Raw genomic sequence first — 27,925 nt, forward strand, 5'->3', positions numbered from 1 at the left:
TCATATGAACTTTCTTATTTATAAGAGCTGTTATAAGGAGCATATATAGACAGGACATAGGAAGGAATGGAATATAATGGTGTGGTATGGTAAAGGGATGGAGTCAATAGGTGATGGGGGAAAGTACTGGGAGGAAGGAAAAGGAGATGAAGAAGAAGCTGAGAGATTTCACATAAGAGTCAGGAAAAAGCTTTTTCAGTGGAGTGGGGGGGGGAAGGCAAGGGAGAATGGCTCATCGGAAATGGCCATGAGAGGAAATGGCATACACACTTAATAAAGTGAGGAAATCTATCTTGCCCTGGAGAAGGATGGGAGGAAAGGGACAGGATGAGGGGGAATGGGGGGAGAGAAGGGGGGAATAGGTGATAGAAGAGAGGGAATATCGAGGAAGAGGGTACTCAGATTCAACACACTTTTGGACACAACCAGGATGAAAGGAGAGAGAGAGAATAGAATAAATTAGAGTGGGGAGAAATAGAGTGGAGGTACAGCTAGTAATAGCAACTGAGGGAAAACTATTGAATCAACCTCTCTGGTGGACTTATGATAAAGAAAGCAACTCACCCCAGAGACAGAGTCATTGAAATCTGAACACAGACTGAAGTATAATTTTTTTTCTCTCTCTATTCTTAAGGTTTCTCATCTTCTTCGGGGGGGGGGGTTATGTTTATTTTTATGTTTACTCTTATAACATTCAATTTACATCAATGTATGACATGGAAACAAAGTAGAGACTATCAGACAGCTTTCTGTGGGGGGGAGGGAGGAAGGGGGGGAAAATTGTAGAATTCAGAGCCTTGCAAAAAATGATGGTACATATTACTATTGTATATAATTGGAAAACAAAATGTTAAAATGCTTTTTAAAAAGAGGATTCTGTAACAGTGCTGAGAGTCTAAAGATGGGTTATGGCTGTGAGAGTAGTGAAAAGGAGATGAATAATAAATAGGGAGAATTCAGGAGACTTGAAAAACTGATTAGATGAAGGTGAGGGAAGATTATGGAATTATTTTCAGGTTTCGAACCTGGATTCTAGAAAGCTGGTGTTATCCCTTTTAAAAAGAACCAAGTGGGGCAGCTAGGTGTCATAGTGGATAGAGCACCAGTTCTGGAGTCAGGAGGACCTGAGTTCAAATCCCATATCAAACACTTAATAATTACCTAACTATGTAACTTTGGGCAAGGCACTTAACCCCATTTCCTTGCAAAAAACAACAAAAAAGACAAAGTTAGAAAGAGATATGGAGAGAAAGGCATTGAATTCTATTATTCAATTATCATGAGTTTCTGATGTCCATATGACACCATCTTTACAATATCTATCAAATACAGACCCCCTGATATAAACCCTTATTACCTCATCTTTCGACTACTGCAATAACTTGCAGGTAGGTCTTCCCACTCTAATTTATCCTGTGAAACCCTTGTGACCTCCATTCAGGTGTCACTTGCCTGGTCAATAAATTCCAGGGAATGTCTATCATCACCAGGATCAAATATAAAACCCTCTTTTTGGCAAAGTCCTTTATAACACATCTTCCCTGCCTCTCTAGTTTTTTTATTTACTTATTTATCTATTCATTCATTCATTTGTTTGTTTTAGTTAGTTAGTTAGTTAGTTAGTTACTGCCCCCATCAATTCAAAATGTGAATTCTAACCTGGACCCAAAAGAGCTCAGTAACTTTGAGCCTCAAAAAACCATTGTTATTTCTGGAACTATTCAAAATGGTTTCTTTCTGGGTCTTTTCAGCTTCTGTCACAAACATACAGAGTTTCTTCTTGATCCCATAGTTCTTGATTGATTGAGGGCTCTGGTGTCTTCATTTTCCTATACAAGAGGGAGCAATACAGCAGGTAAGATATTTGGAATTCCCTCTCCTATCCCTCTCATTTATGCTGTTGCTCAAGGCCATCTCCAGGATACAACATAATTAGATATCACCATGCCAGGGCCTTAGGGGAGTTAATACTATATTAAGTGGTTCTTTGAACTCAGAAGATGGTTTCTGCATAAGTTTGGAATATCTAAGCCTTTGACTTGAGCTAAAAGGAACTTTGTCTCCCATAAAGTCAAAGACATTTTAGGAGGGATATCATTAAGGGAGAACCATTCATAGGAGGGCCTCTAAAATGACAGAGAGTTTGATTAACTCCATGAATTTGAACTTAAAAGAGTAAATAAATTAAGCCTGTGTTAACCTCTAGATTGTCCTAATAAAAGACAAACTGTTCAATTATTAACTATGTTTAAATAGACATAAATATAGAAAACTATTCTCTGAATCTTTTTAAACACTGAGAACATCTTTAGGTGACTTTCAAGCATTTTTCATACATATCTACATATTTTATAATTCCACATTAAACAACCAAGCATAAGAAAAAAATTAAGATTTCCAGTTGGGGTGACACAAGATTATTCATAGATTATTACTTTTCAGTAATGTAACATTTCTCTACTAAAATCGTATTTCTCTAGGGCAAAAACAACAAAAGAGGTTCTAACATTAACCCCATAACTTAATAGATTTATTACCTCTTTCATATTTTGTTCATATCATTCTGAAAGAATAAGATACTTCAAGAATTGAATCTTGGGCAGCTAGGTAGTACAGTGGATAAAGCAACAGCCCTGGATTCAGGAAGACCTGAGTTCAAATCCAACCTCAGACACTTAATAATTGCTTAACTGTGTGAAAAAATGTGTGTAAAAAAATGAAAGAATTGAATCTTATCTTAGGCCCTCTTATGATAGCAGATTGATGTCAAAACAGCCAGATTACTAGTTAATCTGCTTGGCTGTTGACTGTTTCTCTGAAAGCACCTATTTAAGGATGGTCCAAGGTCTCAATAAACTTAAGAATGAAACTCCAAGAAACTTCAGTGTCCCAAAGTGGGGGTCCCTATTGATGAAACCAATAATAATGTGGAATACATAAACAATGAAAGCCATGATGTGGATCTCCCAGCAAAAGTCTCTAGTAGCAAAGATCAAGCATATCATGGGTTTCCTAGAAAATGTTTCTGTCAGTGAAAGCCACAATACTAGTAACAAATATGGAGTTCATATCAATTGTAAATTGATATGAACATTGTAAATAAAGATTAATAAAAATCAAAAGAAAGTCCACTGACTGGGGCACTAGAACAGTGACAAATATAAGACATCACATGCCCAGAATTCTAGCGAAAACAGTACTAATATGACACTCAGGTATCTAGGACCCAACTCCAGTGCAACCCCTATATCTCAGCCAGTTTGCACCAGTAAACTCTATAACTCCTCCTCCTTTGTTTGAGTTTTATAATTATCACAAGAGTCTTGGGACAAAGGTCCGACAAAAATTCCAATATGTTGAAATAGCTGCCACCCTAGACATCTCTTATTTTAGTATCCCACTTTGATTATTAAACTACTTATATAATCAAGATTTCCTGGCCTCTTCAGAATTGGACTGAACCCCTTGTTTGGGGAGGACACCTTGAATATCTCACTGATGGGGGATTTGGAGGCAAATATGCTGAATCTAATTGCTATTAATATCAAATTATTATTATTATAAATTAGCTTACAGATGAAAATTTGGTAGGCCATCTATAAATCACAGAAAATAGTTTTACATTTTTTTCTAAACTTAAACATTTTTCCTAAAAATATTTCTCTTTCTTATCTACTTAAATGATAAATATCTCTTTTTTATTTAACCTTAGCTTTAAGTATCATAAATAAATCCTAGAAGCTTTAAAAACAAAATAATTCTTTAAGTACCACAATTTCTAAGTATTACTTTCCTTTGGTCAAAAGAGTTTTACAATACAGAGGTGTCTGAGTTTATTTTTTCTAACCCAAAGAAAACATATCTTATTATAATAACAAAGTTTACCAGACCTTTAAAACTGGCTCAATATATTTTCGTCATTATCTATATCACTAGAAATAATTCTATATAGAAATGATTCCACTTAAACTCATAGAATAACAGCCAAGCCTAATTGCTGCAAACTTCCAAATTAATATGCTTAGAGGAAGTAAGTTTTAAACTTACACCTCATTTTTGCAAGGATTTCTAAAAGAATTCCACAACAGAATTCTTGCATAAATTTGATACAAAATCTTCCTTATATAATACCCATGTGAGGTTTATTCAGGAAAGTAGGTGTATCACCAAGAACTAATGAGCAATAATCAGGTACTTTCCTGAATGTATTTAGAATTACAACATATATGAATGAACTCAGGTCAGAGAACCTAGTGGACCAATCACAAATCAGTATAAGGAGGAACCTCTCATTCTGTCATCCCAGGCTTGCTCTCAGTTCATAAGGAGATGTTCTATTAGTTGGTTAGATTTTGAAACTGTTCCCATTCCAATAGAATTCTATAAAATTATTTTATGAAATCATTGTATCCCCCTCTTTCATGCATATGGGACAGGTGATCAAAAGTTTGATGAGAAGGTTTCCCTCCTATACACAAACCAGAATGAATCTAACACCTGTGGCAGTGGATGGTATGCTAGATTCAGAGAAAAGTTCTCTGAACTTCCTTTTATTCATCTATGCAATATAGGGATGAGAGTAGATGATACCTCAGTTCTTTTCCTACTCTAAATCTTTAGTCCTACAATCAGCCCCAAAAGTGACAATTTTTTTTCTCCTCTGTATCTTCCTTATGAAAAACATTGCACACCCTTTTTAAAAATATTTATTTGCCTGAAGGAGCAATAATGTTTAAATGAATCTGTAGTGGACAACCAGGAGAGGGCAGCATCTTCCTGGTTTTCAGCAAATTTGCTACCTTTAAATAAGGAAACTGAAGCCCAAAGATGAAATACTTACCCACATTTGCTACCTTTAAATAAGAAAACTAAGGCCCAAAGATTAAACTACTTTCCCACAGTCTAAATCCCTAGACTTTCCCCTGGACTGTGTCTCAGATGTTTATAGGACATTTCCACTCAGATGTCCCACTGACACCTCAAGCTCTACCAGATCATTCAATGTAAACCAGATCCTTTCCTGACTTTACTATTTCTGTCTGCATCAACACTGTTTAATGATAATCTTGGAGTCATTGCTGGCTCTCTACTCTCACGTCTAATCAGCTAGTAGTTCCTGTTGATTAATTGACCTTTTCCATCTATCTCCACTGCTACCACACTCTTACAGGCCCTAAATATCACCTGCATGAACTAACTCCATTGTCTTCAAATAGGCCATTCTCTCCCTTCCTTACTCTGGTCTTCATATTGCTGGCAGACTAAATTTCTTATCTATTGATCTTGTCATGTCATTCCTTTACTGAAAGTCTTCAGTGACTACCTATTGCCTCCTAAATACAGTTCTAACTTCTCTGTCTGACATTCAAGATCTGCCTTCGATCTGATGCCCATCCACCTTTCCTACCTTGCTTCATATGACACCAGTCCATTATCTTTATATTCCATTCAGACTAGACTGTTTGAAACTGTCCTCATAAAGGCAAATCAAAACAAAATTGAGCTTTCAGCTTACATCTAGAAAATTGGCAAAGATTACAAAAAATAAATATAAGCAATGCTATAGTGATCATGGAAAGATAGCCTTCTCATATATACTTGGAGATGAATTGGTTCCATCTTAATGGATAAAGTACCATTGATAGGCAAGTTTGTCTTAAGGAGGTTAAAGAGAGAAATTTATATTCATGCTAGTGCTTTTTATAGTGGCCCAAACTGGTAAAAAAAAAGATGCCTAAACAAATTGTGACCCTCTGAATGTATAACTGTGAGAAATAAAGAATCTGAAGAAGTCAAAGAAACATGGGAAGGTTTATTTAACTGATGCAAAATAAACACAAACAAGAAAAGAATATATACAATGGTTGCAATACTAAAAAGTGAGAAAAGCAAAAACAAAACTTAGTTTAGAGTAATTATAACAGCTGAGAAGAGACATTTAGCTATGAAGGTGGTAAAAAACAAAGATATCAATAGGTCAAAAAAATTCCTGCTCTTTAAACATGTCTTTTTTTGTTACTCCCTATTCCCTAAATGTTTTTCCTTACTCTCTTAACCTATTATATTCCTTTCCATTAATTAAAGCTAAACTCAAAAGACCATACCTCCAGTAAACCTTCCCAGATTCCTACTGTTGGGAATGAACTTCTTTGAGATCCTTTTGCTAAACTTAGCAATAAATTTGGTTGTGCAGCAAGGGGTCAACATGGAATAAAGTAAAGGCATCTAGGACCCCACCCTTATGTATACATTCCCAATCACAACAGCTCACACTTTAAGATGCATAACCTACATGTAGAATCAGGAGCACAAGCTTTAGCATTTCTATTTTACAGCTGAGGAAACCAAGGCTTAGAGCGGATAAATGATTTCTCCCCATCTAGTAAGTGGAAGAACCAGGGCTCAAACCCAAATCTCAGGTTTTGACTCATGGCTCTGCAGCGACTCTCCAATTCACCACAACCTCTCTTTGAGGTAGTTGGACAGAATACTGTGGACATCAAGGACAGCAAGTACCCATGGAGTCAGTTCTAAGAAAACTGTATTCTAGTCAAGCCAATTGAGCCCATTTCCCCTTCATATTCATCTCAGTAGCCTTACTCAGTTCCTCTTACCTACCAGTCATGCTTGGCATCCTCTGAGGGCTGAAAACTGATAATGGGCCAACTTATACTTCTAAGCTGTTCAAAATGTTTGTTGCTCCTTTCACATACAGTACATTACAGGCATTTCTTATAATCCCATGCGTCAGGCTATAATGGAGAGGAAAATTAGGTCTTTAAAGACATTCCTGCATAAACAAAAAGGGGAAGTTTTGGGAAGTAGACAGCAGGGATATGGCTAAGTAAAGCTTTGTATTCATTAAATTATTTGACTTTGGATGATAAGAATAAACCCCAAGTTGAAAAACACTTTGGTTACAAAAATACCATTGATAACATTATAAATACTCCTAAGAATACTCATGAAGTAATGTGAAAGGATATAAAAGATGGATCCTGGAAAGGATCTCATTTACTGTTAACCCAGGGGAAAGGGTGTGTTTGTGTCATTACAGATGAAGGAAAATATGTCTGGCTCACAGAAAAAAACGAAGACGTTGACTGTCTCCAACAAAAGGCAGAGTAAATAGAAATGCTGACAGAGAAAGAAAAAGAGTATTAGAAGACAAAAGAAAGAAGTTGAGGGCATGCTGCTAGCAATGATCACTGTGACGGCTCAGTTACAAATAAGTTCAGGGGCATCATCAGATGCAGAAAAACAACATTGGACCTTCGTGGGGCATCCCCCTTGGGTTAGATAATCACTTGAGGAGAAAAGTTCCCTGAAGTGGAATGGCAAGGGAAAGCTTCTAAGGATGTAATTCTAGTGCTGCATCTTTGGCAGCTTGCAAAGAGGACTCCGATAGAGCATTTTAACTTTACTGAACTTACCCTAGCACCACCATTGCTTATGATTTCCCCTGGAACTTTGCTATCTAACCCTATACAACATGAGTTATTCCTACTTGGTTGTGAATGCATTTGTTTCCATTACCATGGTAACAAAAACATCACCTATCCACGACTCTTTCATTTATAAAATTGCAGTGTCACTATGTATGGGACTTTGGGTTCAAACTGCAACAAAAATCTTCCTTAATGAGGGATACCTCAAAGACAGTGTACTGTTGGGTTTTGGGATTCATGCTTCTCTGACCCTCCTTTTGTGGACTATAAAACAGGAGTAAGAACCTGTTATATTGCCCCAGATATACTAATTCAAAGTTGGCACAATGACTTAACAGCTTTTCCCACTTATCAAAGCTATCCTATACCCACGTGGATACTACCTGAAGGGCTATCAGTTCAACAGGCTTGGAAGATCCTAGCAGCCATGGATCAGGTTACACTAGGATCTGAAGCATCTAGGGGTGGGAGGTGGGGGGCATGAAGAAGTAAATTTAACCTTTTGAATTCAGGAACCATATACTTTTATGGTTGGCAAAAATGAATCAGTGTATGTTCAGTCTTCTAATAGCATAAGTACAACTGGCTACAAGGTCAGATGCATAGAATGTAATGTCACCAACTGTATTTCTTATTTGTTAGCAGGTCATGTGTTTATTATTACCAGACCTACTTATGCCCTAATGCCAGTTAAAACCAAAGGATGGTACAAATCCAGTTGATCATGTTTTTGGTGAATTAATTCAATGACAGGAGAACCTCCCATCTGGAAGGTTTAAGAGATATATTAGTTGTTTTGTCGTTGGTGTTATTATGCTTGTATCCCTTATAGCTTTCTCTGTATCATTTGCTATGTCCCTAATGTTCAAAATGAGGTAGTTCAGACATTTTATTTAGAGGAACTCAGTAAAAATGTAAGTTTGGATTTCCAGAAACAGGCAGATATTGATAAGCAGTTTTTGCAAATGTTAGAGGATTTGAAGAAGACTGCAATTTCTATAGGAGATGAATGGGATATGGTAGAGTAGATACTCAGTTGTGATTATCGCTACATGCAAATTTGTGTGACCAGCTTGGAATATAATGATACTCAGTGGAAGTGGGAAAATGTTAGGAATCACCTTAATGGACTGTTTGGGAATTTTGCTGTGTCTTTTGGTTTGTATAAATTGGCTAAAGACATTCTGGAAGCCTCCCAGTGAGATTTAACTCCTGAGAAGACAGCTGAAAAGATAATTGAGTGGTTTCAATATCTGACCCTCTTTGGGCAATATTATTCAATTGTATCTAATATTGATTCTCTTGGTATTTCTCCTTTGCTGCTTGCCAGGCTTAATCAAAGTATTTTATTCTGTAACCAAAGCTACTATATATGTCATCAAAAGAGTCCAGAATCAGGGGCTAGGTGGCGCAGTGGATAAAGCACCAGCCCTGGAGTCAGGAGTACCTGGGTTCAAATCTGGCCTAAGACACTTAATGATTACCTAGCTGTGTGGCCTTGGGCAAGCCACTTAACCCCGTTTGCCTTGCAAAAAAAACCCTAAAAAAAGAGTCCAGAATCATGTAACCCAGGTTGAACAAAATGTCAGGCAACTGCGAGTTTATTATGTAAACAAAAAAAGAGTGAAGTGTTGAGACTAGCAGGAGGAATTTGGGAAGAAGTCAGCCTGATGTGCTCTGACCTCAGTGAGCCTTCTGCAGAAATTTTCCACAGACCTCTGTTTTATCAAAACTGCCTGCCTGATAAAGACACATCTAGTTTTCCTGGGAAAAAGATGAGCTAAGGGTCTCAACCTTGAGCAGAGCCTGGGATATTTTCACTTATTTTTCTTGTATGTAAATGATGTTTTTAATCTTTAAATATTCCGACTCTTTGGACAAAAAACAGATCTGCTAGATTGCCCTGCTAACAACCCTGCCTGTATACAACTTGCATTTCTCTCATGAGCTGAATTAATCCCCCTACTGGTCAGTGACCCTTAATATCACATTCTTGGCAGCACATGCAAATGCAGACATATGTATTGTAAAGTATTACCCTTGAATTACAAAAATCAATTTGACAAGTATCTGATGGAAACAGGCACTTGGATTGAATGGTCATTTCTCTGTTATGTTGTTGATAGAATTAACTTCCCTTTGAACTGATATATAATTCTGGTTTTTTGTCTCACTTGTCATTATTTCGATTGTATTTACTATCCAAACCTTTATTAAAGCCCAGAGTGAGTCAGCATATTGACTTCTTTGGAAATTCCCTTTTGCAATCAAAGTGTAGTAGCGGCTTCTCAGGGCTCTTCTCTCTTATTGTGCAATTTTATTTTTTTAATAACTAACTCACTGGAACTATGGTCTTTGCTTCTAGGTGGAAGGGAGCACAAAGGTAACCTCCTGGTGCAATTGTTACTTGGTAACAACTACATGAAAATATAGATAGGAAGCAAAGGGAGCAAGATGTAATCACAAGCTTTTCCAACTTTTTCAGTCTCTATTCACCCTAATGAATTGAACTTGAGTGGAATATTCCCTCTTAAGAGTTAATATTCCTAGTGAAGTCCTCTCAGGGTTAAAAATCATTAAAACAAAGACTATTACTCTTAGACTATTCTTAGAAGAGAGAGGGAGAGAGACCTTGCATTCCCAGTCAGACACCCTCCTGATTCTGAGGGAAATAGTGGGATACTTCCAGAAAAGAGACCTTGCATTCTTAGTTAGCCACCTATTTGACGATAGACTGGGAGAACAGTAACTGCCTTCTCTTGTTTGATGATAAGTACTAAACTAAGAAGATAGAAGAGTTTCTTAGAAGACCTTGTATACTCAGATATTATTTCATTTAGGTAGACAACAAAAGGCCATTAGAAATCTTCTGATATCCTTACCATCTGGATGGTAAGGTAATATGCTATGAAAACATTTTATCCCTTTCTTTGTTACCAGGTAGATTTTTCAAGTAAAGATTGTAACTCTGAAAACCTTAACCAATCAGGTTGGCAGAGAGGGGGCTGGGGGGGGGGGGAACCATGCTAAGTCATATAATCTTGCTTGACTGTCACCTCAGGGCAGCTCCTTGATCTTCACTGCCTTTGTGAGACTTGGAGTATTCCCTTTTCTTGAGAAAAGCCAAAATAAACTTTCTTTTTTGCTCAGAGAAGTCTCTAGATTTTTTAAGTGGATTTTTATCTCACACAAGCTCCAGAACTCAACTACTGTGTCTTCACAGGGTTTTAGAGGTGTAGAGGATGATGGGTGTGTTTATTGCTTTCTAGTCAAAACTCACTTGTGCCCCTGAGTATATTGCCTGCCATGATTATCAATTGACAACTATTTAATCAGCTTGACTCAGAGGGATTTTAGGAAAGGATGTTTATAAGGTAAAATAGTTGATAATTCATCCCCCCAAAAATCTATGACAAACTCTCCCATAAATACATACAGAAATCTGGGGAAAGGGGGCTCAGGTTTAGGGAGTACATGTGACAAAGGAGTATGTCCCAGTTTCCAGTTGCTAGACATTCTTTTTTCCCCTTTGTGAGATAGTTATGAAATAATACTCTTTAGGCACAGTGTAGATTCTTCCCTAGGTTTTTTGGAGAGCTATGTCATTGACTCTCAAGGAATGTTCCCTTATCATTTCCATTTCTCTGGCACCTCAATCTCTCATAAAATTTCTGTCTCAATTTCATTGATATTTTGTAAATAATCATTAAGATGGGATGAAGGTCCTTTTGTTTATCAGAACCCTCTTTCTGAGTCACTACAACTCATCTGAGGTCATTTGGAATGATTAGTCTCACCTTCTAGGAGTATCACATTATCTGATCACTCACTTTAAGTTAAATGTGTGGGACCATAACTTGCTTATTCAGTCAGGAGCACCTAAGCACAAAGAGGAGATTTATGATTACTTCTTGGGAGAAGGTGAATGTCAGAAGCAGCTAGAAAGAAGATTGAGGGTCTCTCTCTAAGTCATGGAGAATGGCAAAATTCTCTTGTTGGGAGGATTCCCCTTCTCTAATCTTCCCAACAAGTAGTGATTTAGCTTCTCTTTCCCTCTCCCTGAGATGGAAAGCAATCAGATACATAGCTTATACATATACAATTATTTCTTTATCACCAATCAAGGTTGGCCCTATCTTAGAGCCTATATGTAGCTGTGTCTTTGAAATGCTGCTCCCAGAACTGAACACAGTATTCCAGATTTGTTCTGGAAATTTAAGTGATCTCTAAGACTCCTCTTGCTGAATTCAAATCTAGCCTCACACACTAGCTCTCTTGACCCTGTTTGCCTCAATTTCATCATGTATAAAAATGAGCTGGAAAAGGATATGGTTAATCACTCTACTATTTTTGCCTAGGAAACCCTAAATGGGGTTGTGAATCATTGGACATTCCTGAAAAAGCTGTACTACCGAAAAAGACCACTTTTAGATGTAAATATTTTGCTATGTTAGATGTGGTTTTGAATGAATAACTCTTATGTGGTTGGGCTTATACTCTAGGCTGCCCTGAAAGGGAAATAGAGACAGCCTATTAGTTAAGTAAGTTCAGAGGAACCCACTAATAATAATCAGTAAACTTCCTGATTGATTTAGGATAGGTTTGAAATGGCAAAGTAGATGAATGAGCTCAGACCAGAATACTTGGTAGGTCAATCACAAATTAGGAAAGCTAAGATTGTTTCAGTGGGGAAGCTGTCTTTCTGACATCCCAGTCTCACTTTCAGTTTATAAGGAATGAAGCATTCAATCTATAAATTAACTTTGATAAGTATTGTCAATAACAATATTTGGTATATTAGCACTATCTAAGATTACAGCTTTTTGGTCTGTAATGCTCCAAAGATATTTTAGAAAGCTGAATAGAACCCTTTTATATGAAATCATTTAGCACAGCTCTTTTTTTATAAGAGTAAAAAACCTGGAAACTAAGGGAATGGGGTGCCCATCATTTGAGGAATCCCTGAATAAATGATGGTATATGAATATTATGGAATGCTATTTTGTCCTAAGAAATGATGAAAGGCAACAAGACTAATATGGAAATATGTTAAACATGATTGTATATGTAAAACCTATATCAGATTGTTTGCTGTCATAGGGAGGAGGGAGGCAAGGGAGGGTGATAGAAAAATGTGGAACTCGAAAACTTACCAAAAGATGACTGTTGAAAACTATCTTTGCATGTATTTGGAAAAATAAAATAAAATAGCATTTTAAAAAAAGAAATTATGAAAGGGATAGTTCTAAAGAAACCTGGGAAGACTTATATGAATTAAACCAAGCATGAACAAGGAACCAATTTATATAATAACAGCAATACTGTAAGTAAAAGCAACAAAGTTGTTAATGTGTACAATGATATCTGATTCTGCTCACTTCACTCAGCATCAGTTCATGCAAATCTTCCATGCTTCTCAAATGTCTGGCCTTTCATGATTTCTTAGAGAACAGTAATAATACTCCATCAGATTCATATACCATAACTTGTCAACCATTCCCAAATTGATGGGTATCTCCTCAATATCCAATTCTTTGCCACTGCAGAAAGAGTTGCTATAAATATTTTTGAATATGTGGGACTTTTCCCATTTTTTTATGATCTCTTTGGAATATACCTTGGACCAAGGGGTATGCACAGTTTTATTGCCCCTTCTTCCAAATTGCTCTTCAGAATGATTGGATCATTTTACAACTCCACAAATAGTGCATTGCATCCTGATTTCTCTATATCCTCTACAACATTGTCCTTTTTTGTCTTCTTAATTAATCTGATAGGTGTGAGGTGGTACGTCAGAGTTGTTTTAATTTGTATTTCTCTACTCAATAATGATTTGGAGTATTTTTATATGTCTATAAATAGTTTTAATTTTTTCATCTGAAAACTACTCGCTCATATCCTTTGACCATTTATTAATTGGAGAATGACATAAGCTTATAAATTTGACTCAGTTTTATGTATATATATATATATATATATATATATATATATTAGAAATAAATCCTTTAGCAGAATCACTAGGTATGAAAATTGTTTCCTAATTATCTGCATTCCTTTTAATCATGGCTACATTGAATTTATTGTGCAAAGCCTTTTTAATTTAATATAGTCAAAATCACTTATTTTGTGATTTATAATATCCTCTCTCTTGTTTGTTCATAAACTTCTCATCACTCCACAGATCCAATAGATAGAGTATTTTTTGTTTTCTTAATTGGTCTATGATAATCACCCTTTATGTCTAAATTCTGTACCCATCTTGATCTTATTTTGGTATAGGGTGTGAGATGTGGGTCTATGCCTAGTTTTCACCATACTCAATTTTTGTCAGATAATGAGTTCTTATCCCAAAATCTGGGATCTTTGAGTTTATCAAACAGTAAATTACTATAGTTATTTACTATTATTTCTTTTGTACCTAATCTAATCTACTGATCCTCTACTCTGTTTCTTTGCCAGTACCAAATAGTTTTGATGATTGTTAGTATAGTTTTAGATATGGTACATCTAGACCCTCTTTATTTGCATATTTTTCATTAAAACACTTGATGTCCTTGGAATTTTGTTGTACAGATGAATTTTGTTATTATTTTTTTCTAGCTCTATAAAATATTTTTGGTGGTTTGATTGATATGGCATTGAATAAGAAATTTAATTTGGAAGGAACAACATCCATTTTTGTAATGTTTTCTCCCACCAATCTTCCCTCTACCGACCCTAAGATAGAAAGTGATCTGACATAGTCTATATATGCACAATTTTATTATACATATTTTCATATTATTCATGCTGTGAAAGACAAATGAGAACAAAAGAGAAAACCACAATAAAACAAAAACAATAAAACAAATTTTTTAAGAAGTAAAATTTGTATTGCTTTGATCTGCATTCAGACTCCACAGTTTTTCCTCGTATGCAGATGGAATTTTCAATCAGAAGTCTTTTAGAATTATCTTTGATCACAGTATTTCTGAGAAGAGCTAGTCAATCACAGTTGATCATCACACAAAATTGCTGTTACTGTGAAGGCAAAGGTTTGTTGCTATGCCAAGCTAAGGACACAACTTGCTTGCCGATCCTTAGCTCCAGAAAATAGAATGCTTCCCAATATTCTGACATACCAAATGGGTGGGGAAAGTGGAGGTTAGGTCAGCAGGCTTCAAGTAAACTGAACATCATCATCAGACTCCCATATAGAGCACAAAGGGTGTGCAGAGCACTGGGGTTCCAGGTAATTTGGGGTTTATCTCCTGAGAGACCCAGTCCACACACTTCTAACAAGCCACATGTGAAGGTCAACTTCTCATCATACTTCTGGATAAAGGACTTGGCCTCTAAAGAGAATGAGAAAGTACTCTTCTCATTCTGATTGAAGTTCATCTCCAGAATGTACTTCACCTAAGAGAAATAGGATGAGATTGAACTCAGGGTCTCTAAGGAAGAGGACAAGCAATGTCCTGAGAGAATTGCTAGACTGTACCCTTGGGGTGGCTGCATAATAGGCAAGGCATCCTCTAAGGTGAATAATCATCCCATTGAGTTCTGGGCAGCAGAATAGAGAAAGGGACAGGTCTGAAATTATCCCTTTTCTGATTGCTCCCTTTCCCCCATTTCTCATTCATTCTCTAGACTGCACATTCCAAGGCTTCTGAGAAGTTGTGGTTGCCCAGCTCATTTTTGGAAACTAGCAACTTTTCTTATCACTTTTACTTCCACCATCACGATGACCTTGTCCCTTTTCTTTAGCAACTGGATCAGGAGCTGATGTTGGATGTCACTCAGGGCTACAGAAAATAATCAATCAGTCAATTCTTTCTTAAATGACCCCTTGCTAAGGGTTAGAGTCTGCTAGGAACTGGCGATAGCAAGACAAGAAGGGAATGGTCTCTAATCTTAATCATTTTATATTGTTTGAGCATGTCTCTCACACAACATATGCTATTTGAGAGCACATACATAGTTAAGTCTATATACAGAGGATATAGAAGGTAAATATAAAGTCATTTGCAGGGAGATAAATAGTGGTGGGGAATCAGGGAAGGCTTCATGTAGGAGGTAGGACTGGATCCCAACTCTGAAGGAAGCTAGGGAATCCAAGAAAAGGAATTGAAAAGATGAGTGCTTTCTAGGCTTTGTAAAGTCATGGAGACAGAAGAAATGATGTATACAAGAAGGGACAAGAATGTAGAGTGGAAAAACAAACTCAATAGTACATAATAAGCCTGGAAAAATCACTGAAGGCAATTGTCAAAGGACTTTAAAATACTTAAAGGAGGAGCTTAAAAAGCAACCAGGTGATATAGTGCATGGAACAATGGACCTGGAGTCAGAAAGATCTGAGTTCAAAATCAGTCTTGGTCTTTACTCAGCTTGCCCAAGGCCACACAGCTAGGTAATTATTAAGTGTTTGAGGTCGGATTTGAACTCAGGTCCTCCTGAATCCAGGGTTGGTGCTCTTATCCACTGCACTACCTAGCTGCCCCCTGATTTTCAGGTTTTGAACCTGGATTATAAAAGGATGATGGGAACCCTGGGGAAAAAAGCAAATTTAGGAAGAATGATAGTTTGGGGAGAAAGAAACTAAATTCTCTGGGATATCATGATTTTCTAATGTCCAAATGATATGACCTTTATAAGACCTGTTCAATATCTCCTCTCCTCTTGTATGGCCACCACTCTTTTACAGACCCTCATCACCTTACTCTTGGACTACTCCATCAGATTGCAGTTAAGTCTGCTTGCCTCAGACCTCTTCCTATTCTAATCCATTCTCCATTCAGCTGTTACCTGCATTCAGTATCATCTCCCTGCTCAATAAACTCCAGGGGTTCCCCATGACAACCAGGCTCAAATACATAATCCTCTCTGGCATTGAAAGTCTTTCATAACCCATCTTTAAAACTGCCTCTCCAGGCTTCTTCTACCTTATTTCTACCTCTTAGTTCTCTCTGATCCAGTCACACTGGTCTCCTTGCTTCACATACAAGACCCTCCATCTCTTGACTCTGGGCATTTTCTCTGACTTTACTCCATGCTTGGAATACTCTCCTTCCTCATCTCCATCTACTTCCCTGGTTCCTTAGAAATTCAAACTAAAATCCTCATGTTATACAGGAAACTTTCACAAACCCTCTGTTAATTAAAACTTGTTTGTATATATCTGTTTGCTTATTGTCACCCTATTAGATTGTGAGCTTCTTGAGGGCAGGGAGTAAGATTTTGCCTCTTTCTGTATCCTCAGGGTTTAGCACACTGTCTGGCACAGAATTAGCATTTATTTTCATCTTTGATTACTTATCTGGTGTGAAATTCCAGACAAGGGTTTGACATAGGGATATGGGAGTCATCAGTATAGAGATGGATTCATAGGAGGCAATAAGATAGGGAGGAGGAGAAACAAAACAGTAATGTCATGAAAACTCAAAGAGGAGAGTGTATATAGGAGAAGATGATGGTTAATAGTGTCAAGGACTGCAGAAATCTAAAAGCATGAAATCTGAGAAAATATCACTGCATTAGACAATTAAGAAATCATGGGAAACTTTTAACTGAACTATTTCAGGTGTGATCAATGTAGAAGCCAGAATGCAAGAAACAGAAAGTGAAGGCAAGGTATGGCTATAGCTTTTTATAGAGTATTTGTCCATGATGCAGGAGAGATACAGGCTTTAAAGCTAGATAGGGATAATAGAAATTTCAAAAAATGGGGATTATCTGTGTATGCTTCTAGGTAGAAAGGATGGAACCTGAATGGATAAAGAGTTGAATATTAAAAGAAGAGAGGGGATGATTGTGGATGCATTCTGTCAAAGGAGAAAGGAAGGTATATCATCCACAAAGATAAGGTTTGGCCCTTGTTCTTCAATGGAGATTGGAAAAAGAGCAGGGAAAAATGGCAAATGAAGACAAGTAGTCTGGAGATGTAGAAAGAGAAGATGATGAAACTGGAAAATTGCCTCTAATCTCTTAGAGAATCATAAGGAAAGATCATTTTCAGAGAGGGAAAGGGTAAGAAATAGTATGGAAGTCTGGAAGAGAGAGAAGAGAGGTTCTGGAATAGCTGCTGAGGAAAAGGGGAAAAAGAGTAAAATGATTTCCTGGCAGAAATGAGGGCCCATTTAAAATTTTGGTTGTTCAGTCATTTAGTAGTGTCCAATACTTCATGACACCATATGGTTTGATTGGGGTTTTTTTGGCATAGATATTGGAGTGGTTTGCCATTTTCTTCTCCAATGGATTATGGAAATCAGTGGTTATATGGTTATTCCAAGATTATACAATTATTGAATGTCTGAGACTGGATTTGAATTCAGGGCTTCTTGATTCTGGGCCCAACATTCCTTCCAATGAGACACCTAGATGTCTTTCATTTGAGATTAAATAATTTAAATTTATATTGAATCCAGTCAGACAAATTGTGAGACTGCTATATGAACTCCTCCTAAATAACTCAAGTTAAGCATTGAAGAAATAGTACTTGGGGAGAGCCCAGGATATCGGTTTATAAGTGTGCATTAATCAGTGACTATGCTGGGAACTTTGCTAGTTGCATGGGATACAAAGATATCATGCCATAAAAATATTCACATTCTAATAAAGTTTGTGGAGGATGGGAGACAAAAGCACATCTATAGATATGAACATAAAAAGCACTGGGATGGGGATACACGGCAATGTTGTTGGGGAAGACTCTACCAAGCATAAGGATCAAGAATGGCTTCATTTAGAAGCTGGTCTATGAACTTTGTCTTGTAGGAAGGACACTAAGTATTCTAAGAAGTGAAGGTAAGGAAGAAGACTTCCAAGCATAGAGACAGTCAATATAATGATAAAATTATAAAAATGGATGGAGTGATACATAAGAACAGTAAGAAGCAGAACTTGGTTGGATTGTAGAAGATATTAAGGGAAGGAACAAGTACTAAGATTTAAAGGTAAACTAGAGCTTTGAAGAACTTTGAAAGTCAGAGGACTTTATACTTGATCTTAGAAATTATAGGGAGCCATGGAATCTATTGATTAGGGAATGACTTGATCACTTTAGAAGCTGTGTGAAGGATGGAATGGAAAAGTGGAATATTTGAGTCGGTGATAGCATTACATAGCTATTGAGGTGGTTCAGGTAAGAAGTGATGGAACTAAGATGGTAATTTAATGGTGAGAAAGATGACTATGAGATACTGTGAGAGGGAGAAGGATGGAAGATATTGTAAACTAGAACCTACCATATTTATTAAGTGATTTAATATGGGGGGGGAGAAAGAGGGAATTATTCAAGGGTGACAACAAAGTTACAAACCTAGATGAGTAGAAAAAATTGTGTTGTCCTTAAGAAAATTGGGAAATTAGGAAGAGGGGCTGGGTTTTGGGGTGAAAGAGAAATTTAGATTCTGACTTAATGTGTTTGAGGTATCTGTGGGATATCCAATTGGAGGTTGATGTTGGGGGAGTAGAGTTCAGAAGAGAGATTAGGACTACATATACAGATCTATTAGTACCTCTTTAGGAATTGATGAGGAACCATGTAGGATCAATGAGAAAGGGCTGAGAACTATTGGGGAAATACTGTGACTCATTCCCAATTAGGAATCCGAACCCTAACCCTACCTAACCCTAACCCGGGTTAGGGTTAGGTTAGGAAATGGTCCTAAGGTTTCCTGTCCCTAGGGAATAGAGGAAGAAAGGATTTGAGGAGAGACAAACATTTTTCTCATTGATGATGGAATTTCAAAGGAGAATCAGTACCATATGAGGAGAAGTGGCTGACTAGGAAATATAGGAATGAGCTTTGGCAATGATATGTGTAAAGATTTGTGAGTTTGGGGTATTTGTTTTTTTTAAGAAAACCTTAATCATATAGAAGATAAAATAGTGTTGTTTTTTGAGAGTTACTATCCTGGGGTCTATCCTGAATTCCCCTAACCCAATCTTTCTTACCATTCAATGCTCCTAGGAAATAGAGAAATGGCCCTGACAATTGCTCCACAAGTTGTCCATTCTCATCCTGAAGGTTACTGAGGATGTTGCCTTTAATTCCCTCCACCTTCTTTGGGGGTACACCAGTGAACAAACTCTCTTCTAGCTGTAGAGGAGAGATAAGGAGGAAACTGAATGATGAAAGTGACTTCTTCCTGGCCAAATTAGCCTCTTGGTCTATTAAGCAACCTTGCCCTGCCTCCAAATACACTGCTGCCTGGGGAAATCTGGGATCAGTACATATGGGAGAGATCCTGAGCTCCAGGACAAATTCTGGAGGGGTTTGGTTCTGCTACCTCATTCAGTAAGTGAAAAGTTAGAGAAGGATATTAGTGGTTTCATATAGATCCAATGTTGGTATATTTTCTCCACCTTCAGTTTGAATCCTGGGTAGGAAATAAAGAGATTGTCCCCCAGGAATATGCATGGTAATAGGCAGAGCCAGATAAAGGGAGAACCAGAGGATCCAATGAAAGAAGAGTCTATAGGGAGAAAGTAGTATAAACTGGGGAGAAGAAATCTGAAGGATTTTTTGCCTTCCTTTTATACTAGAGAACTAGGTATCCAAAGACTGAAAAATTCTAGAGACTTTACCTGAACTGGTTTGAAAAACTGTGAAGTTAGGGCAACAGGCTACTATAAGGGTAACTATACAAAGGACTCCTGATCAACTGAGAGTCAGAGAGAGCAAGACAGATGACCTCTCAAGTGGATTTTTGGGACTTTAGAAGGGCCTAACCATTTCAATCTATGACTCTAGGAATTTATACACATCTCTGAAATTAGAAGGGAGGGGAGAATGTAGTTTCATGTCATCTCTTACCCCCTGCTCAGTTGATTTTGTCATGGAAGGTATGGAACAATCACTCACATTAATGAGATATTTTACTCCCTGATCTCTTTTAAGTACAACCATATCTCTGATTGAGTAAGGAAGGGATAAACTGTCTTTTGATGTTTTAAGTAGCTAAGTTTTGGATGATTTTATCAATTTGGAGACTTTTATAAACAGGGAGCATTTAAATATGTAAACATTTTGTAAAATGGAGGAGACCCTTGTAGGTGTGAAAAAGATACCCCCCCCCAAGTTATATTAGGATACTTCAAACAAACATGGATATTGAGACAATTACCCAAGGGAAGAAGAATTTTCAAGAAGTATGGTCCTTGTCAGCAGAGAAAAGAATAAGATAATGGAGAGGCGCTGATCCTAAAAACTCAGCCCACACAACAGAGATGCTACAGCCAAGGGGGTTTACGTGAAGATGCTACAAAATGAAAAAAAAAAACGGTTATTTATCCTATGACAGTACCAGAAGGTTTGTGTTTTCTTCATGTGTTTTATAACCATTGTGCTCTAAGTTAGAGCCCCCTCTTGTCATGGACTTTGTGTTTTATAAGAAATTGAGTCCAGGGTTAGTTGGAGGATGTTTAGTACCAAATGTTCTTGCTTTGCCATTTGAGTAAATGTCTCTGCTATAAGATAATTGAGTCTACTGGCTGATTATAAATATGAAGCACACCAGTAAGGCTTGTGAGCTACAGAGATACTAGTTTAACCCCACAAGGTTAATTCTAGAACCTGAGGTAGAAGCCACCCCATGAAAACTCAGTTAACTGTCAAATGTGAGTACCAGTTGGTAAGTAATCCACAAAGTCCGAAGTGACATAAGAATTTGCTTTCTTCAAATCTTTTAAATAAAATTTTCCGAAGTGACATAAGAATTTGCTTTCTTCAAATCTTTTAAATACAATTTTATTCTGTTATAGCGTGAATCACCTGATTTCCATCAGTTGTATCAAACCCCCTATCTTTGGGGGCATATATTTGGGGGGTGGGGTGGGAATAAGACAAGAGAGTGACAGAATACCTCAACAAGTACTGGCTCCTTCACAACATGAGAAAGTCTTATGATAAAGAATACAAAGAGTTCAGTCACTGAATGAGTAACCAGAGGGTCAGGATGATTCCCCAAGAATGACAAAATAGCTGGACTAGAAGAGTGTTTTAGAAATGTAGGGATATTGTGACTTATCTCCATCCTTCCTTTTTAGGCCATAGGAGATACTAAGAAACAGATTTGCAATCATCCAACTTAAAAATAAATGACAAATGAAACAAACTTACAATTTCTCACTACCTCCCTGAAGAAGCTAGAGGAAAACCAGGGAAGTTTCCAGAGATAAGGGGAAAAAACTCATATATACTCTTATCACAAATCTCTGTAGTGTTGTTAAAAAAAAAAAGGCTTTGTAAACAAAGGAAAGTAGGGAACAGAGAACAAGGGATCAAATATGATTTGGGGATCTTTCTATATTTAAGTACAATTATTCATGTATACTCTAACTGATGTCCTCTGAGGTATCACAGTAATAATAATAATAATAAATAATAGCTGGCACTGAAAGTTTTGTAAAATGATTTACAAATATCTCATTAGTTCCTCACAATAATCCTATGAGATAGATGTTTTTTATTATTATCTCCATTTTCCATGTGAAGAAACTGAGGCTGAGGTGCAAATGACTTCACCAAGTTTGCACAGGAGTCTCTAAGGCATGATTTAAAGTAAGGTCTTCCTGATTGTAAGTCCATATCTCTATCTACTGCACCACTAGAGGTTGGCTTATAGAGGAAGGCTTCTTTATTTGTTTGGTTTTTTTGTTCATTTATTTATCTATTTATTTTGTGGGGGTTTTTTTACAAGGCAATGGGGTTAATGACTTGCCCAAGGTCACACAACTACTTAATTATTAAGTTTCTGAGACTGGATCCTCTTGTCTCCACAGCCAGTGTTTCTATCCACTGTGCCACCTAGCTGCCTCTAGAGGATGGTTTCTAAACCCAAGCTAGCAGAAAATTTGGTCTAGTAGATTTTTTTTTTAGATTTTTCAAGGCAATGGGGTTAAGTGGCTTGCCCAAGGCCACACAGCTAGGTAATTATTAAGTGTCTGAGCCCGGATTTGAACTCAGGTCCTCCTGACTCCAAGGCTGGTGCTTTATCCACTGCGCCACCTAGCCACCCTGGTCTAGTAGATCTTAACAGGGCCAGAAAAGTTTGGAGTTCAGGCCTGGTGAACAACTGGTACCTTTTGTCCAAACCTTACTAAGTCCAGAGAACATCAAATTCAGTTTGACAGCAACCGAAGAATTTTGAGTGCACCAACAACTCATGAAGTGGTTTCTTAGGGAGTGAAGGTACTGTACTCTGTGTCAATAGAAAGAATCCCTCTATGGCTCCTATCATGAATCCTTTTCTTTTTTTTTTCTTCTTTTTTTTCAAATTATATGTAAAGATAATTTTCAAAACTCTTTTTAGTAAAATTTTCTTCCTCCCACCTCAGGATAGTAAGCAATCTGATAGAGGTTATGCATGAACAATCTTGCTACCCATATTTCATTTTAGTCACATTACGAAAGAAGAATTGGAAGGAAAAGGGGGAAAAACCACAAGCAAAAATCAAATTTGAATTGGTGAAAATAGTATGCTTTGATCTGCATTCATATTCAACAGACAGAAGTCTCTCGATATAGTTAACATTTTTCACAGCAGACTTTTAGAATTGCCTTTGATCCCTATATAGCTGATGTACAATGTTCTTGTGGTTCTGCTCATTTCACTCAGTATCAGTTCGTATCTTTCCAGGATTTTCTGAAATCTGCCTACTTAAAGAGTTATAATATCCCATTACCTTCATATAACACAACTTGTTCAACCCTTCCCCAATTGATAAGTATACCCACAATTTCCAATTCTTCACCACTATAAAAGGAGCTGCTTTGAATATTCTTGTATGTGTGTGTCTTTTCTCCTTTTCTTAATTTTTGATCTCTTTGGATTACAGATCTACTAGTAGTATTGCTGGAGCAAAGGGTATGCACAGCTTTATTGCCTTTTGGAAACCTATGGATACTTTTTCTTAAACTATTCAAGCTTTGTTAGTCTCAGTATCTGTTTGTCACTAGATAATAAGGTCCATGAGGAACTTTTAAAATTTATTAATCATTAATCAATTCATTCATCGTTGTTTATTTTTTGTATCTCTTCTCCAAGTGAGGAGTTTTTTAAATTTATTAATCATTAATCAATTCATTCATCATTGTTTATTTTTTTGTAAATCTTCTCCAAGTGCTCAATAAATGTTTGGTTATGAATTAGATTTAAATAAACTAAAGATAAAGTAGATCATTAAAGGGTTCAGACACTGATAATTTAGACATCAAAGGTCACTCCCTAAGAAAAAAGAAGAAACAAAAATGGTAATAAGCATTGTGTTCAACTGAAGAAATCAGAATCAAGAAAAGTCATTCCTGGGAATAGAATGAATCAGAAAGACCTGAATTCAAATCTAACATCAGGTACATGTTAGCTGTGTTACTTTGGACAGATCAATTAATTGCTGTCTGCCTAAGTTTTCTTCCCATCTGTAAAATTGAGGCTGTATTAGTATAACTATTGCCCATGGATGTTGTGAGGATCATGAAAGTTAAAAACATCTATAAAGAATTTTGCAAATCTTCCAGTGCCATAGAAAATGGAGCTGTTGTGATTAGAAATGGCAACATGTATGCCTTATTATGAATGTACTTGACATCCCTGCCCCCTTCTCCCATAGACACCGAGCACAATGTGGGGAGAATGGGTCATAGCTAATGAGCCCGGGCGTGCTTTGTAGTTATTGTTTTTATTATGTTCTCTTAATTCTTTTGTTTGAGCTAATTTTGTCTACTGGCTGACTATGAAAGGTCAGCTGGAGGGAGGTGGAAAGGCCTATAATTTAAGGAGTATAGACTCATAAGGGAATAGCTACAGCCAGAGGCTGGCACCTCCTCTCTGGTGAGATGATTCAGAGGGGGTATTACATTAGAATGAAACCCAACTTGCCCCAAATATAAATAAGAAAAAAGAAGGGGAGGGGAGCGAAGGGGAGCGAAGGGGAGCAAAGGGGAGCGGAGGGGAGCGGAGGGGAGCGGAGGGGAGCGGAGGGAAGGGGAGGGGAGGGGAGGGGAGGGGAGGGGAGGGGAGGGGAGGGGAGGGAAGGGGAGGGAAGGGGAGGGAAGGGAAGGGAAGGGAAGGGAAGGGAAGGGAAGGGAAGGGAAGGGAAGGGAAGGGAAGGGAAGGGAAGGGAAGGGAAGGGAAGGGAAGGGAAGGGAAGGGAGGGGAAGGGAAGGGAGGGAAGGGAAGGGGGAAAAAGTTTTTTAAAAAGAAAAGCACAGGAACAAGAGTTCTGGTGTTTACCAAATAATTTACTGGTCACAGTCCTGTGAAGTTAGTAGCTCAAATATTATCATCCCTTTCATTATTATTATTATTATTATTATTATTATACCTATTACAAAATAGTAATAAGCATAATAATAATAATACCATCATACCAATAATACTGCAAGACTGCATAGTAGAGCACACTCAGTCTCAGCAGGAAGACCTGAATACAAGTCAATATGAATAATTCTGGCTGTGTGACCCTGGGTCAGTCACTTACCATCTCAGGGTCCCTGCAGTGTTCTAAGACTCTAATCAGATGATAAGTCAGGGATCAGATCAGTGATAAACCAGGGATCAGACCCCAGCTCCCTATAGGAGTATATACATATATAGAAACAGAGCTCACCAATCAAAATGAGTAAAAAAAAATAATAAAAGAATGCTAACCATAGAAACCTACTATGCATACAGAGATGATAAAAATATCATCTTAGAAGAAGAAAGCAGCGATAAGTTACCTACATGGGAAGTTTCAAAGGAATCTATGAATTGGATTCAAATCCAAAACCTCATAGAAGAGCTTAAAAAAGAATTTAAAAACCAAAGAAGAAAAGAAGAAGAAAATGGAAAAAAGAAATGAGAGTCATGCAAGAAACTTATAAAAATTAGCCAGAGATCAATTCTTTTAAAAAGTAAAAATAACCAATAGGAAAAAGAATATAACTCTTCAAAAAATAAAATCAACCAACTGGAAAAGGAATCCAACTCATCTAAAGCTCAAATCAACCAACTGAAAAGGGGATACATATCAGCAAAAAGTAAAACGAGGGGCGGCTAGGTGGCGTAGTGGATAAAGCACCGGCCCTGGAGTCAGGAGTACCTGGGTTCAAATCCGGTCTCAGACACTTAATTAGCTGTGTGGCCTTGGGCAAACCACCATTTGCCTTTCAAAAACCTAACAAAAAAAGTAAAATGAACCAACTGGAACAAGAAACAAAAAGCTAACAAGAAATAAAACCTTAAAAATTAGAATTGTACAAATAGAAACTTAATGAATCTATGAGACATCAAGATTCCATCAAACCAAGTCGAAAGGTTGAAAAAAATTGAAGAAACCATAAAGTACCCTTTAGGCAAAACAAACAACTTGGAAAATAGATCCAGGAGAGATAATTTACGAATTTTGTTCTAGCAGAAAGCCTAGATAAAAAAATAACTTGGGAAATATTTTTCAGGAAATTATCAGAGAAAGCTGTCTAAATAAACTACATCAAGAAGACAAAATAGCCTTGAAAGAATACATAGAACATCTCCAGAAAGAGATCCAGGATGAAAACGTCATGCACTAAACTCCATAGCCAAATTCTAGAATTCTCAAAAAAAAAAAGGAGAAAATACTGCAAGCAGCCAAAAAGAAGCAATTTAAATACAAAGTCAGAACAATCAGAATATCAGCTTCAACATTAAATGATTGGAGGATCTGAAATAAGATATTTTGGAAGGCAAAGGACCTTGGGTGACAACCAAGAATTTACTACTCTGTAAAATTCAGCATATTCTGTCAGGGGAAAAGATGGATGTTCAATGAAATGGAGAATTTCCCAAATTTTCTGATAAAAAAGACTAGAAGTGAACAGAGAATTTGATCTTCTCAAGAAATGCATGAAAGGGGGGAAAACAACCAAAAAAACCCCAAATGTTAGTCAAGAAAATTAAATTGTATACAATCCTACAAGGGATGATAATATTGTGACTCTTGAATATTGTATTTCTCTTAGGATGGTTAAAGGGTTCAACACAGTTGAAGAAGTTGTACTTAGAGGATATCACCAGTATTGTTTGTTCTTGTCCTTTATTATCATAAAAGGTCAAAATTACATCTCTGTGTTTGAAACAAATTACAGTGCATCTGACTGTGGCTGATCAGAACAATATGAGTTCAGAATGCTCTACCACAGGTCAGGCACAAGTAGTTCAGGTGAATACCTGGGGTGGTTACTCTAAACTTAAGTATATCACTTTTCCTTTGAGCTCCTTTCATTCTGCCTTGCTCATAGAGCTCAGTACATTCTCCAATGAGGGCACATCCGAAATATGCTAGGCAGAGGCAGCTAGGTAGAGCACTGGATAGAGCACTGACCCTGGAGTCAGGAGGACATGAGCTCAAATCCATCCTCAGACAATAATTACCTAGCTGTGTGACCATCAGCAAGTCACTGAATCCCACTGCCTTGCAAAAGAAGAAGAAGAAGAAGAAGAAGAAGAAGAAGAAGAAGTAGTAGTAGTAGTAGTAGTAGTAGTAGTAGTAGTAGTAGTAGTAGTAGTATGCTAGGTAGTGCTGTGCCAATGTCTTCCCTGTCTTACAATCAATGCTAAAGCTCTTAAGAGAGACCTTCAGGGTGCCCGAGTGCTTAGAGGCTCTATATACAACTAAATCAGAAGTGACCTGACTTTACTGAATACTTAGAGGTTTATAGAACAATAGGAGCAGAGGTTGGGATCATACTTAGAAGGGTTGGGACATAAAGAGATTAGGAAGTGATCTTATCTTAATCCATATTTTAGATAAGGGTTTTAGTACCACTTTTAGAGTGCTAAAGGGACAGTGGGAAAGAATGTACCCAATATTTTAGTAGGGGAGGGCTGTTGGACTATGATTGCAGTACTATATATAGAGGGAGAGAGAATATTTAGGGGGACTGGGCATGAAATATCATGAAGTGATATGCTCTGCTTAAAGCTTTGGCTATAATTAGAGGAAGTATGTTTGGGAGAAGGTACAAATGGTTTATAAACTCATTTGGTTTGGCATGATGCTCTGGTTCATGGGGACTGGGTGTCAATGAAAAGTACTTTAAAAAGGGATAAGGGATAAAATAATTATAATTTGATGTGATTCATGACTCTTGAGAAGTGTATTTTTTAATTACATAAATATTTTATTTGTTTTCCAATTATATGCATAGTAGTTTCTACCTATAATTTTTGTAAGGTTTTGAATTTTACAATTTCCCCCCACCCTCCCTTTCCTCTCCCCTTCCCCATACAGAAGACAATTTGATAATCTTTACATTGTTTCCATGATATGCATTGATCAAAACTGAATGTGTTGAAGAAAAAAAAATATCCTTGAGGAAGAAATAAAATATTAGAGACAGTAAAATTATGTAGTACATAAAGACACCTTTTTTAAAAATTGAAGATTATAATCTTTGATCTTTGTTTAAGCTCCACAGTTTTCTCTCAATAAAGATGGTATTTTCTATCACAGATACCCTAAAATTGTCTCTG

General features: G+C 37.1%; 1 long non-coding RNA gene across 3 annotated transcripts in view; it reads right to left on the reverse strand.

The window, feature by feature from the left end:
* Window positions 1–1,284: 1,284 nt before the first annotated feature.
* The window catches only part of LOC141500067 (uncharacterized), a 42,620-nt gene continuing 15,979 nt past the window's right edge, over window positions 1,285–27,925 (reverse strand). The window contains exons 1-5 of one of the 3 annotated variants that reach the window (XR_012471830.1): window positions 20,863–20,973; window positions 20,558–20,692; window positions 19,386–19,530; window positions 6,105–6,752; window positions 1,285–1,829 (exon numbers count right to left, since the gene is read on the reverse strand). This is a non-coding gene — a long non-coding RNA (uncharacterized LOC141500067). Of the gene's footprint in view, window positions 1,830–6,104; window positions 6,753–14,245; window positions 14,847–19,385; window positions 19,531–20,557; window positions 20,693–20,862; window positions 20,974–27,925 lie in introns of those variants that run through there. The other 2 variants (XR_012471829.1, XR_012471831.1) reach the window with 2 other exon arrangements.

The sequence above is a fragment of the Macrotis lagotis genome, chromosome X (assembly GCF_037893015.1).
Source record: "Macrotis lagotis isolate mMagLag1 chromosome X, bilby.v1.9.chrom.fasta, whole genome shotgun sequence".
Taxonomy (NCBI): Eukaryota; Metazoa; Chordata; class Mammalia; order Peramelemorphia; family Peramelidae; genus Macrotis; species Macrotis lagotis.